Here is a 15,605-nt window from a genome sequence, read left to right as displayed (position 1 = left end):
GACTCATCTATATCTATAATGATAGATCTTGATTAGGAGTATCTTTTTCTAGTACATGTCAAGTATCTATTTTGAAGTCTTAATCGATTTTGGGGGTTGGGAAGGATCAGGTGATGGTTTTTGGGTGTGATTTGATTTTCGTCTAGAACATCAAAAATCCTTCAGGATGCTCCAAAATGACTCATCTATATCTATAATGATAGATCTTGATTAGGAGTATCTTTTTCTAGTACATGTCAAGTATCTATTTTGAAGTCTTGATCGATTTTGGGGGTTGGGAAGGATCAGGTGATGGTTTTGGGTGTGATTTGATTTTCGTCTAGAACATCAAAAATCCTTCAGGATGCTCCAAAATGACTCATCTATATCTATAATGATAGATCTTGATTAGGAGTATCTTTTTCTAGTACATGTCAAGTATCTATTTTGAAGTCTTGATCGATTTTGGGGGTTGGGAAGGATCAGGTGATGGTTTTGGGTGTGATTTGATTTTCGTCTAGAACATCAAAAATCCTTCAGGATGCTCCAAAATGACTCATCTATATCTATAATGATAGATCTTGATTAGGAGTATCTTTTTCTAGTACATGTCAAGTATCTATTTTGAAGTCTTGATCGATTTTGGGGGTTGGGAAGGATCAGGTGATGGTTTTGGGTGTGATTTGATTTTCGTCTAGAACATCAAAAATCCTTCAGGATGCTCCAAAATGACTCATCTATATCTATAATGATAGATCTTGATTAGGAGTATCTTTTTCTAGTACATGTCAAGTATCTATTTTGAAGTCTTGATCGATTTTGGGGGTTGGGAAGGATCAGGTGATGGTTTTGGGTGTGATTTGATTTTCGTCTAGAACATCAAAAATCCTTCAGGATGCTCCAAAATGACTCATCTATATCTATAATGATAGATCTTGATTAGGAGTATCTTTTTCTAGTACATGTCAAGTATCTATTTTGAAGTCTTGATCGATTTTGGGGGTTGGGAAGGATCAGGTGATGGTTTTGGGTGTGATTTGATTTTCGTCTAGAACATCAAAAATCCTTCAGGATGCTCCAAAATGACTCATCTATATCTATAATGATAGATCTTGATTAGGAGTATCTTTTTCTAGTACATGTCAAGTATCTATTTTGAAGTCTTGATCGATTTTGGGGGTTGGGAAGGATCAGGTGATGGTTTTGGGTGTGATTTCATTTTCGTCTAGAACATCAAAAATCCTTCAGGATGCTCCAAAATGACTCATCTATATCTATAATGATAGATCTTGATTAGGAGTATCTTTTTCTAGTACATGTCAAGTATCTATTTTGAAGTCTTGATCGATTTTGGGGGTTGGGAAGGATCAGGTGATGGTTTTGGGTGTGATTTGATTTTCGTCTAGAACATCAAAAATCCTTCAGGATGCTCCAAAATGACTCATCTATATCTATAATGATAGATCTTGATTAGGAGTATCTTTTTCTAGTACATGTCAAGTATCTATTTTGAAGTCTTGATCGATTTTGGGGGTTGGGAAGGATCAGGTGATGGTTTTGGGTGTGATTTGATTTTCGTCTAGAACATCAAAAATCCTTCAGGATGCTCCAAAATGACTCATCTATATCTATAATGATAGATCTTGATTAGGAGTATCTTTTTCTAGTACATGTCTAGTATCTATTTTGAAGTCTTGATCGATTTTGGGGGTTGGGAAGGATCAGGTGATGGTTTTGGGTGTGATTTGATTTTCGTCTAGAACATCAAAAATCCTTCAGGATGCTCCAAAATGACTCATCTATATCTATAATGATAGATCTTGATTAGGAGTATCTTTTTCTAGTACATGTCAAGTATCTATTTTGAAGTCTTGATCGATTTTGGGGGTTGGGAAGGATCAGGTGATGGTTTTGGGTGTGATTTGATTTTCGTCTAGAACATCAAAAATCCTTCAGGATGCTCCAAAATGACTCATCTATATCTATAATGATAGATCTTGATTAGGAGTATCTTTTTCTAGTACATGTCAAGTATCTATTTTGAAGTCTTGATCGATTTTGGGGGTTGGGAAGGATCAGGTGATGGTTTTGGGTGTGATTTGATTTTCGTCTAGAACATCAAAAATCCTTCAGGATGCTCCAAAATGACTCATCTATATCTATAATGATAGATCTTGATTAGGAGTATCTTTTTCTAGTACATGTCAAGTATCTATTTTGAAGTCTTGATCGATTTTGGGGGTTGGGAAGGATCAGGTGATGGTTTTGGGTGTGATTTGATTTTCGTCTAGAACATCAAAAATCCTTCAGGATGCTCCAAAATGACTCATCTATATCTATAATGATAGATCTTGATTAGGAGTATCTTTTTCTAGTACATGTCAAGTATCTATTTTGAAGTCTTGATCGATTTTGGGGGTTGGGAAGGATCAGGTGATGGTTTTGGGTGTGATTTGATTTTCGTCTAGAACATCAAAAATCCTTCAGGATGCTCCAAAATGACTCATCTATATCTATAATGATAGATCTTGATTAGGAGTATCTTTTTCTAGTACATGTCAAGTATCTATTTTGAAGTCTTGATCGATTTTGGGGGTTGGGAAGGATCAGGTGATGGTTTTGGGTGTGATTTGATTTTCGTCTAGAACATCAAAAATCTTTCAGGATGCTCCAAAATGACTCATCTATATCTATAATGATAGATCTTGATTAGGAGTATCTTTTTTTAGTACATGTCAAGTATCTATTTTGAAGTCTTGATCGATTTTGGGGGTTGGGAAGGATCAGGTGATGGTTTTGGGTGTGATTTGATTTTCGTCTAGAACATCAAAAATCCTTCAGGATGCTCCAAAATGACTCATCTATATCTATAATGATAGATCTTGATTAGGAGTATCTTTTTCTAGTACATGTCAAGTATCTATTTTGAAGTCTTGATCGATTTTGGGGGTTGGGAAGGATCAGGTGATGGTTTTGGGTGTGATTTGATTTTCGTCTAGAACATCAAAAATCCTTCAGGATGCTCCAAAATGACTCATCTATATCTATAATGATAGATCTTGATTAGGAGTATCTTTTTCTAGTACATGTCAAGTATCTATTTTGAAGTCTTGATCGATTTTGGGGGTTGGGAAGGATCAGGTGATGGTTTTGGGTGTGATTTGATTTTCGTCTAGAACATCAAAAATCCTTCAGGATGCTCCAAAATGACTCATCTATATCTATAATGATAGATCTTGATTAGGAGTATCTTTTTCTAGTACATGTCAAGTATCTATTTTGAAGTCTTGATCGATTTTGGGCGTTGGGAAGTATCAGGTGATGGTTTTGGGTGTGATTTGATTTTCGTCTAGAACATCAAAAATCCTTCAGGATGCTCCAAAATGACTCATCTATATCTATAATGATAGATCTTGATTAGGAGTATCTTTTTCTAGTACATGTCAAGTATCTATTTTGAAGTCTTGATCGATTTTGGGGGTTGGGAAGGATCAGGTGATGGTTTTGGGTGTGATTTGATTTTCGTCTAGAACATCAAAAATCCTTCAGGATGCTCCAAAATGACTCATCTATATCTATAATGATAGATCTTGATTAGGAGTATCTTTTTCTAGTACATGTCAAGTATCTATTTTGAAGTCTTGATCGATTTTGGGGGTTGGGAAGGATCAGGTGATGGTTTTGGGTGTGATTTGATTTTCGTCTAGAACATCAAAAATCCTTCAGGGTGCTCCAAAATGACTCATCTATATCTATAATGATAGATCTTGATTAGGAGTATCTTTTTCTAGTACATGTCAAGTATCTATTTTGAAGTCTTGATCGATTTTGGGGGTTGGGAATGATCAGGTGATGGTTTTGGGTGTGATTTGATTTTCGTCTAGAACATCAAAAATCCTTCAGGATGCTCCAAAATGACTCATCTATATCTATAATGATAGATCTTGATTAGGAGTATCTTTTTCTAGTACATGTCAAGTATCTATTTTGAAGTCTTGATCGATTTTGGGGGTTGGGAAGGATCAGGTGATGGTTTTGGGTGTGATTTGATTTTCGTCTAGAACATCAAAAATCCTTCAGGATGCTCCAAAATGACTCATCTATATCTATAATGATAGATCTTGATTAGGAGTATCTTTTTCTAGTACATGTCAAGTATCTATTTTGAAGTCTTGATCGATTTTGGGGGTTGGGAAGGATCAGGTGATGGTTTTGGGTGTGATTTGATTTTCGTCTAGAACATCAAAAATCCTTCAGGATGCTCCAAAATGACTCATCTATATCTATAATGATAGATCTTGATTAGGAGTATCTTTTTCTAGGACATGTCAAGTATCTATTTTGAAGTCTTGATCGATTGTGGGGGTTAGGAAGGATCAGGTGATGGTTTTGGGTGTGATTTGATTTTCGTCTCGAACATCAAAAATCCTTCAGGATGCTCCAAAATGACTCATCTATATCTATAATGATAGATCTTGATTAGGAGTATCTTTTTCTAGTACATGTCAAGTATCTATTTTGAAGTCTTGATCGATTTTGGGGGTTGGGAAGGATCAGGTGATGGTTTTGGGTGTGATTTGATTTTCGTCTAGAACATCAAAAATCCTTCAAGATGCTCCAAAATGACTCATCTATATCTATAATGATAGATCTTGATTAGGAGTATCTTTTTTTAGTACATGTCAAGTATCTATTTTGAAGTCTTGATCGATTTTGGGGGTTGGGAAGGATCAGGTGATGATTTTGGGTGTGATTTGATTTTCGTCTAGAACATCAAAAATCCTTCAGGATGCTCCAAAATGACTCATCTATATCTATAATGATAGATCTTGATTAGGAGTATATTTTTTTAGTACATGTCAAGTATCTATTTTGAAGTCTTGATCGATTTTGGGGGTTGGGAAGGATCAGGTGATGGTTTTGGGTGTGATTTGATTTTCGTCTAGAACATCAAAAATCCTTCAGGATGCTCCAAAATGACTCATCTATATCTATAATGATAGATCTTGATTAGGAGTATCTTTTTCTAGTACATGTCAAGTATCTATTTTGAAGTCTTGATCGATTTTGGGGGTTGGGAAGGATCAGGTGATGGTTTTGGGTGTGATTTGATTTTCGTCTAGAACATCAAAAATCCTTCAGGATGCTCCAAAATGACTCATCTATATCTATAATGATAGATCTTGATTAGGAGTATCTTTTTCTAGTACATGTCAAGTATCTATTTTGAAGTCTTGATCGATTTTGGGGGTTGGGAAGGATCAGGTGATGGTTTTGGGTGTGATTTGATTTTCGTCTAGAACATCAAAAATCCTTCAGGATGCTCCAAAATGACTCATCTATATCTATAATGATAGATCTTGATTAGGAGTATCTTTTTCTAGTACATGTCAAGTATCTATTTTGAAGTCTTGATCGATTTTGGGGGTTGGGAAGGATCAGGTGATGGTTTTGGGTGTGATTTGATTTTCGTCTAGAACATCAAAAATCCTTCAGGATGCTCCAAAATGACTCATCTATATCTATAATGATAGATCTTGATTAGGAGTATCTTTTTCTAGTACATGTCAAGTATCTATTTTGAAGTCTTGATCGATTTTGGGGGTTGGGAAGGATCAGGTGATGGTTTTGGGTGTGATTTGATTTTCGTCTAGAACATCAAAAATCCTTCAGGATGCTCCAAAATGACTCATCTATATCTATAATGATAGATCTTGATTAGGAGTATCTTTTTCTAGTACATGTCAAGTATCTATTTTGAAGTCTTGATCGATTTTGGGGGTTGGGAAGGATCAGGTGATGGTTTTGGGTGTGATTTGATTTTCGTCTAGAACATCAAAAATCCTTCAGGATGCTCCAAAATGACTCATCTATATCTATAATGATAGATCTTGATTAGGAGTATCTTTTTCTAGTACATGTCAAGTATCTATTTTGAAGTCTTGATCGATTTTGGGGGTTGGGAAGGATCAGGTGATGGTTTTGGGTGTGATTTGATTTTCGTCTAGAACATCAAAAATCCTTCAGGATGCTCCAAAATGACTCATCTATATCTATAATGATAGATCTTGATTAGGAGTATCTTTTTCTAGTACATGTCAAGTATCTATTTTGAAGTCTTGATCGATTTTGGGGGTTGGGAAGGATCAGGTGATGGTTTTGGGTGTGATTTGATTTTCGTCTAGAACATCAAAAATCCTTCAGGATGCTCCAAAATGACTCATCTATATCTATAATGATAGATCTTGATTAGGAGTATCTTTTTCTAGTACATGTCAAGTATCTATTTTGAAGTCTTGATCGATTTTGGGGGTTGGGAAGGATCAGGTGATGGTTTTGGGTGTGATTTGATTTTCGTCTAGAACATCAAAAATCCTTCAGGATGCTCCAAAATGACTCATCTATATCTATAATGATAGATCTTGATTAGGAGTATCTTTTTCTAGTACATGTCAAGTATCTATTTTGAAGTCTTGATCGATTTTGGGGGTTGGGAAGGATCAAGTGATGGTTTTGGGTGTGATTTGATTTTCGTCTAGAACATCAAAAATCCTTCAGGATGCTCCAAAATGACTCATCTATATCTATAATGATAGATCTTGATTAGGAGTATCTTTTTCTAGTACATGTCAAGTATCTATTTTGAAGTCTTGATCGATTTTGGGGGTTGGGAAGGATCAGGTGATGGTTTTGGGTGTGATTTGATTTTCGTCTAGAACATCAAAAATCCTTCAGGATGCTCCAAAATGACTCATCTATATCTATAATGATAGATCTTGATTAGGAGTATCTTTTTCTAGTACATGTCAAGTATCTATTTTGAAGTCTTGATCGATTTTGGGGGTTGGGAAGGATCAGGTGATGGTTTTGGGTGTGATTTGATTTTCGTCTAGAACATCAAAAATCCTTCAGGATGCTCCAAAATGACTCATCTATATCTATAATGATAGATCTTGATTAGGAGTATCTTTTTCTAGTACATGTCAAGTATCTATTTTGAAGTCTTGATCGATTTTGGGGGTTGGGAAGGATCAGGTGATGGTTTTGGGTGTGATTTGATTTTCGTCTAGAACATCAAAAATCCTTCAGGATGCTCCAAAATGACTCATCTATATCTATAATGATAGATCTTGATTAGGAGTATCTTTTTCTAGTACATGTCAAGTATCTATTTTGAAGTCTTGATCGATTTTGGGGGTTGGGAAGGATCAGGTGATGGTTTTGGGTGTGATTTGATTTTCGTCTAGAACATCAAAAATCCTTCAGGATGCTCCAAAATGACTCATCTATATCTATAATTATAGATCTTGATTAGGAGTATCTTTTTCTAGTACATGTCAAGTATCTATTTTGAAGTCTTGATCGATTTTGGGGGTTGGGAAGGATCAGGTGATGGTTTTGGGTGTGATTTGATTTTCGTCTAGAACATCAAAAATCCTTCAGGATGCTCCAAAATGACTCATCTATATCTATAATGATAGATCTTGATTAGGAGTATCTTTTTCTAGTACATGTCAAGTATCTATTTTGAAGTCTTGATCGATTTTGGGGGTTGGGAAGGATCAGGTGATGGTTTTGGGTGTGATTTGATTTTCGTCTAGAACATCAAAAATCCTTCAGGATGCTCCAAAATGACTCATCTATATCTATAATGATAGATCTTGATTAGGAGTATCTTTTTCTAGTACATGTCAAGTATCTATTTTGAAGTCTTGATCGATTTTGGGGGTTGGGAAGGATCAGGTGATGGTTTTGGGTGTGATTTGATTTTCGTCTAGAACATCAAAAATCCTTCAGGATGCTCCAAAATGACTCATCTATATCTATAATGATAGATCTTGATTAGGAGTATCTTTTTCTAGTACATGTCAAGTATCTATTTTGAAGTCTTGATCGATTTTGTGGGTTGGGAAGGATCAGGTGATGGTTTTGGGTGTGATTTGATTTTCGTCTAGAACATCAAAAATCCTTCAGGATGCTCCAAAATGACTCATCTATATCTATAATGATAGATCTTAATTAGGAGTATCTTTTTCTAGTACATGTCAAGTATCTATTTTGAAGTCTTGATCGATTTTGGGGGTTGGGAAGGATCAGGTGATGGTTTTGGGTGTGATTTGATTTTCGTCTAGATCATCAAAAATCCTTCAGGATGCTCCAAAATGACTCATCTATATCTATAATCATAGACAAACCATATAAAGACCGGAATCTTTCGTACGTTTTACCCTCCAACACCCATTTGTTTACATTGTTGTATTTGTAATTTGTCATGACGTCCATTTTGAAATTTGAAATGCAACAACAATTCGATGCGGTGTATTTACTTGTTTTGACAGATGTTTTTTTTTATTAAAATAGCTGTGGTGAGAATTTGACTTCTACGACGAATTGTTTTGTTTACTAAAATGCCGCAAAATACGAACATTGGAACTCACTTGGTCATGTTCTTAAAAGTTTTTTAGATTTTTACAAAAAAGTGTGAATGCATTGTTCTTACTCACACTTCAAGGATTCCAGGAAGGTATAAACCATTCCTGTAGGTACATTATTGTACCAAGGACACGACCGAATGAGTTCCAATGTTTGCATTTTTAAACATTTTCGATAGGAAAATACGAACATTGGAACTCACTCGGAGGTGCTTTTTTAAGTTGTTTTGTTTTTTACTAAAAAGTATGAACGCAAAGTTCCTACTCACACTTCAAGGATTCCAGGAAGGTATAAACCATTCCTGTAGGTACATTATTGTACCAAGGACACGACCGATTGAGTTCCAATGTTCGCATTTTCCTATCGAAAATGTTTAAAAATGCAAACATTGGAACTCATTCGGTCGTGTCCTTGGTACAATAATGTACCTACAGGAATGGTTTATACCTTCCTGGAATCCTTGAAGTGTGAGTAGGAACTTTGCGTTCATACTTTTTAGTAAAAAACAAAACAACTTAAAAAAGCACCTCCGAGTGAGTTCCAATGTTCGTATTTTCCTATCGAAAATGTTTAAAAATGCAAACATTGGAACTCATTCGGTCGTGTCCTTGGTACAATAATGTACCTACAGGAATGGTTTATACCTTCCTGGAATCCTTGAAGTGTGAGTAGGAACTTTGCGTTCACACTTTTTAGTAAAAAACAAAACAACTTAAAAAAGCACCTCCGAGTGAGTTCCAATGTTCGTATTTTCCTATTGAAAAAGTTTAAAAATGCGAACATTGGAATTTTTGTTGACGTTTTCAAACTCACCTCGAAGAAATAAACATTTAAGTTATGTGTGATGTTGAGGTGATGTCACACTTTTATTATTTATTTTTATTTGAAAAACTAAACTTATATTGAAATTGTTAAAACTTGGTCACTGTTTTGTAATTATCAAAATTCTTTTATGAAATAGTCATCGTTTTTAAATTCGATAAAAAAAGAATTATTATAACATTCAAAAATATAATTTTTGGAACGTTTAATTTTACCTCAATCAGAACTCTATATTAGATTCAAAATTAAAAAAAAATAATGTTTTACATTTTCGCTAATATATTTCAGGTTTTCTTTACATAATTCAACAAATGAATTGAAAAGTGTATTATACGTAGTACACACTTTTAAATATAGTATTTAAATATATAAAAAATTAACAATTTCTTGCCACTTCTTCTTACAAAAGTTTCTTTAGCATTTAAATAAGCTCTATTTAAAAAAAATTATTTATCTTGGGTAAACTTTACTAAATATTCGATTATTCCTATCAAAATAAGACTACGTATGTAAATACTCAAGGAAGGAAACAATAATTCAATTGAAATATATTTTTTTGGTAATTTTCTCAAGAACAAGAAGACATAAAATCATCTGGTTTTCAGTTTTTGATCAAAAACAAATATGAACAATGAATTCTAAAAACAATAATAGATAATTGAAGTATTAAAAATTACACTTCAAAACTTTTTTTTACCTTTTTTGGCCAAATTTTGAGCTTAAAACAATTTTTTTCAAAAACTATGCAAATTAACACATCTATTCCATTATTAATTAGAAAATATGAACCAAAATATAATAATAAGCATTAAGCACGATCCTCTCGATCATAAAATATGATATTAAATATTATGTTACATTTCAATAGAATCGCGTAGGAACATGTTGTTTTCTTAATAAGTGATTCATGTATAAGAAATCATTAGGTCTTTCTTAAACAATATTTAACGACAGTTAACAGCAAAAATGTTTTTCGATTTTAGTCTTAAGTTGGCATCTGAGATGTTTCGATTAATAAATATTTATTTAAAAATGTAATATCTCAAGGAACTATTCTAATATGCATAGTTTTGACTTGATTTCAAAAAAAGCTAATAGACAAAAGTGTTGGCTTTGAAAAATTTATAAAACTTAGTTGTAAGTATTACCATTATTTTGTTTCCATTTAACTTACATATTTTTTTAAAATGTCCCTACCTCCTAAATGGGGGGAAACAGACCCGCTCCCGTAGTAAAAAATACTTGTTTTTAACTGTTCTATACAAATCCGTCATCAAACTTTGTCGCCTGAGCTATCGTACTCTTCCCAAAAAATGCAATAGCTAATGTCGCCGTAGCCACTAGGTGCCACCCCTAAAGAATTTCTCAGCACTATTCCTTATTTTCGTGGTGAATTGACTTTAGAGGGTGGTGAATTGATGTTAGCAGCGGTGAATTGATGTTAGACCTAAGGGTGCGTGTAAGTAGACGTTTCAGCTTGTAGGCAAACCAGAATGACAGATTTGTTTCCGGTCTTTATATGGTTTGTCTATGTCTATAATGATAGATCTTGATTAGGAGTATCTTTTTCTAGTACATGTCAAGTATCTATTTTGAAGTCTTGATCGATTTTGGGGGTTGGGAAGGATCAGGTGATGGTTTTGGGTGTGATTTGATTTTCGTCTAGAACATCAAAAATCCTTCAGGATGCTCCAAAATGACTCATCTATATCTATAATGATAGATCTTGATTAAGAGTATCTTTTTCTAGTACATGTCAAGTATCTATTTTGAAGTCTTGATCGATTTTGGGGGTTGGGAAGGATCAGGTGAAGGTTTTGGGTGTGATTTGATTTTCGTCTAGAACATCAAAAATCCTTCAGGATGCTCCAAAATGACTCATCTATATCTATAATGATAGATCTTGATTAGGAGTATCTTTTTCTAGTACATGTCAAGTATCTATTTTGAAGTCTTGATCGATTTTGGGGGTTGGGAAGGATCAGGTGATGGTTTTGGGTGTGATTTGATTTTCGTCTAGAACATCAAAAATCCTTCAGGATGCTCCAAAATGACTCATCTATATCTATAATGATAGATCTTGATTAGGAGTATCTTTTTCTAGTACATGTCAAGTATCTATTTTGAAGTCTTGATCGATTTTGGGGGTTGGGAAGGATCAGGTGATAGTTTTGGGTGTGATTTGATTTTCGTCTAGAACATCAAAAATCCTTCAGGATGCTCCAAAATGACTCATCTATATCCATAATGATAGATCTTGATTAGGAGTATCTTTTTCTAGTACATATCAAGTATCTATTTTGAAGTCTTGATCGATTTTGGGGGTTGGGAAGGATCAGGTGATGGTTTTGGGTGTGATTTGATTTTCGTCTAGAACATCAAAAATCCTTCAGGATGCTCCAAAATGACTCATCTATATCTATAATGATAGATCTTGATTAGGAGTATCTTTTTCTAGTACATGTCAAGTATCTATTTTGAAGTCTTGATCGATTTTGGGGGTTGGGAAGGATCAGGTGATGGTTTTGGGTGTGATTTGATTTTCGTCTAGAACATCAAAAATCCTTCAGGATGCTCCAAAATGACTCATCTATATCTATAATGATAGATCTTGATTAGGAGTATCTTTTTCTAGTACATGTCAAGTATCTATTTTGAAGTCTTGATCGATTTTGGGGGTTGGGAAGGATCAGGTGATGGTTTTGGGTGTGATTTGATTTTCGTCTAGAACATCAAAAATCCTTCAGGATGCTCCAAAATGACTCATCTATATCTATAATGATAGATCTTGATTAGGAGTATCTTTTTCTAGTACATGTCAAGTATCTATTTTGAAGTCTTGATCGATTTTGGGGGTTGGGAAGGATCAGGTGATGGTTTTGGGTGTGATTTGATTTTCGTCTAGAACATCAAAAATCCTTCAGGATGCTCCAAAATGACTCATCTATATCTATAATGATAGATCTTGATTAGGAGTATCTTTTTCTAGTACATGTCAAGTATCTATTTTGAAGTCTTGATCGATTTTGGGGGTTGGGAAAGATCAGGTGATGGTTTTGGGTGTGATTTGATTTTCGTCTAGAACATCAAAAATCCTTCAGGATGCTCCAAAATGACTCATCTATATCTATAATGATAGATCTTGATTAGGAGTATCTTTTTCTAGTACATGTCAAGTATCTATTTTGAAGTCTTGATCGATTTTGGGGGTTGGGAAGGATCAGGTGATGGTTTTGGGTGTGATTTGATTTTCGTCTAGAACATCAAAAATCCTTCAGGATGCTCCAAAATGACTCATCTATATCTATAATGATAGATCTTGATTAGGAGTATCTTTTTCTAGTACATGTCAAGTATCTATTTTGAAGTCTTGATCGATTTTGGGGGTTGGGAAGGATCAGGTGATAGTTTTGGGTGTGATTTGATTTTCGTCTAGAACATCAAAAATCCTTCAGGATGCTCCAAAATGACTCATCTATATCTATAATGATAGATCTTGATTAGGAGTATCTTTTTCTAGTACATATCAAGTATCTATTTTGAAGTCTTGATCGATTTTGGGGGTTGGGAAGGATCAGGTGATGGTTTTGGGTGTGATTTGATTTTCGTCTAGAACATCAAAAATCCTTCAGGATGCTCCAAAATGACTCATCTATATCTATAATGATAGATCTTGATTAGGAGTATCTTTTTCTAGTACATGTCAAGTATCTATTTTGAAGTCTTGATCGATTTTGGGGGTTGGGAAGGATCAGGTGATGGTTTTGGGTGTGATTTGATTTTCGTCTAGAACATCAAAAATCCTTCAGGATGCTCCAAAATGACTCATCTATATCTATAATGATAGATCTTGATTAGGAGTATCTTTTTCTAGTACATGTCAAGTATCTATTTTGAAGTCTTGATCGATTTTGGGGGTTGGGAAGGATCAGGTGATGGTTTTGGGTGTGATTTGATTTTCGTCTAGAACATCAAAAATCCTTCAGGATGCTCCAAAATGACTCATCTATATCTATAATGATAGATCTTGATTAGGAGTATCTTTTTCTAGTACATGTCAAGTATCTATTTTGAAGTCTTGATCGATTTTGGGGGTTGGGAAGGATCAGGTGATGGTTTTGGGTGTGATTTGATTTTCGTCTAGAACATCAAAAATCCTTCAGGATGCTCCAAAATGAATCATCTATATCTATAATGATAGATCTTGATTAGGAGTATCTTTTTCTAGTACATGTCAAGTATCTATTTTGAAGTCTTGATCGATTTTGGGGGTTGGGAAGGATCAGGTGATGGTTTTGGGTGTGATTTGATTTTCGTCTAGAACATCAAAAATCCTTCAGGATGCTCCAAAATGACTCATCTATATCTATAATGATAGATCTTGATTAGGAGTATCTTTTTCTGGTACATGTCAAGTATCTATTTTGAAGTCTTGATCGATTTTGGGGGTTGGGAAGGATCAGGTGATGGTTTTGGGTGTGATTTGATTTTCGTCTAGAACATCAAAAATCCTTCAGGATGCTCCAAAATGACTCATCTATATCTATAATGATAGATCTTGATTAGGAGTATCTTTTTCTAGTACATGTCAAGTATCTATTTTGAAGTCTTGATCGATTTTGGGGGTTGGGAAGGATCAGGTGATGGTTTTGGGTGTGATTTGATTTTCGTCTAGAACATCAAAAATCCTTCAGGATGCTCCAAAATGACTCATCTATATCTATAATGATAGATCTTGATTAGGAGTATCTTTTTCTAGTACATGTCAAGTATCTATTTTGAAGTCTTGATCGATTTTGGGGGTTGGGAAGGATCAGGTGATGGTTTTGGGTGTGATTTGATTTTCGTCTAGAACATCAAAAATCCTTCAGGATGCTCCAAAATGACTCATCTATATCTATAATGATAGATCTTGATTAGGAGTATCTTTTTCTAGTACATGTCAAGTATCTATTTTGAAGTCTTGATCGATTTTGGGGGTTGGGAAGGATCAGGTGATGGTTTTGGGTGTGATTTGATTTTCGTCTAGAACATCAAAAATCCTTCAGGATGCTCCAAAATGACTCATCTATATCTATAATGATAGATCTTGATTAGGAGTATCTTTTTCTAGTACATGTCAAGTATCTATTTTGAAGTCTTGATCGATTTTGGGGGTTGGGAAGGATCAGGTGATGGTTTTGGGTGTGATTTGATTTTCGTCTAGAACATCAAAAATCCTTCAGGATGCTCCAAAATGACTCATCTATATCTATAATGATAGATCTTGATTAGGAGTATCTTTTTCTAGTACATGTCAAGTATCTATTTTGAAGTCTTGATCGATTTTGGGGGTTGGGAAGGATCAGGTGATGGTTTTGGGTGTGATTTGATTTTCGTCTAGAACATCAAAAATCCTTCAGGATGCTCCAAAATGACTCATCTATATCTATAATGATAGATCTTGATTAGGAGTATCTTTTTCTAGTACATGTCAAGTATCTATTTTGAAGTCTTGATCGATTTTGGGGGTTGGGAAGGATCAGGTGATGGTTTTGGGTGTGATTTGATTTTCGTCTAGAACATCAAAAATCCTTCAGGATGCTCCAAAATGACTCATCTATATCTATAATGATAGATCTTGATTAGGAGTATCTTTTTCTAGTACATGTCAAGTATCTATTTTGAAGTCTTGATCGATTTTGGGGGTTGGGAAGGATCAGGTGATGGTTTTGGGTGTGATTTGATTTTCGTCTAGAACATCAAAAATCCTTCAGGATGCTCCAAAATGACTCATCTATATCTATAATGATAGATCTTGATTAGGAGTATCTTTTTCTAGTACATGTCAAGTATCTATTTTGAAGTCTTGATCGATTTTGGGGGTTGGGAAGGATCAGGTGATGGTTTTGGGTGTGATTTGATTTTCGTCTAGAACATCAAAAATCCTTCAGGATGCTCCAAAATGACTCATCTATATCTATAATGATAGATCTTGATTAGGAGTATCTTTTTCTAGTACATGTAAAGTATCTATTTTGAAGTCTTGATCGATTTTGGGGGTTGGGAAGGATCAGGTGATGGTTTTGGGTGTGATTTGATTTTCGTCTAGAACATCAAAAATCCTTCAGGATGCTCCAAAATGACTCATCTATATCTATAATGATAGATCTTGATTAGGAGTATCTTTTTCTAGTACATGTCAAGTATCTATTTTGAAGTCTTGATCGATTTTGGGGGTTGGGAAGGATCAGGTGATGGTTTTGGGTGTGATTTGATTTTCGTCTAGAACATCAAAAATCCTTCAGGATGCTCCAAAATGACTCATCTATATCTATAATGATAGATCTTGATTAGGAGTATCTTTTTCTAGTACATGTCAAGTATCTATT

The sequence above is a fragment of the Eupeodes corollae genome, unplaced genomic scaffold (assembly GCF_945859685.1).
Source record: "Eupeodes corollae unplaced genomic scaffold, idEupCoro1.1 scaffold_119, whole genome shotgun sequence".
NCBI classification, from domain to species: domain Eukaryota; kingdom Metazoa; phylum Arthropoda; class Insecta; order Diptera; family Syrphidae; genus Eupeodes; species Eupeodes corollae.
This window is presented reverse-complemented; position numbering follows the sequence as displayed.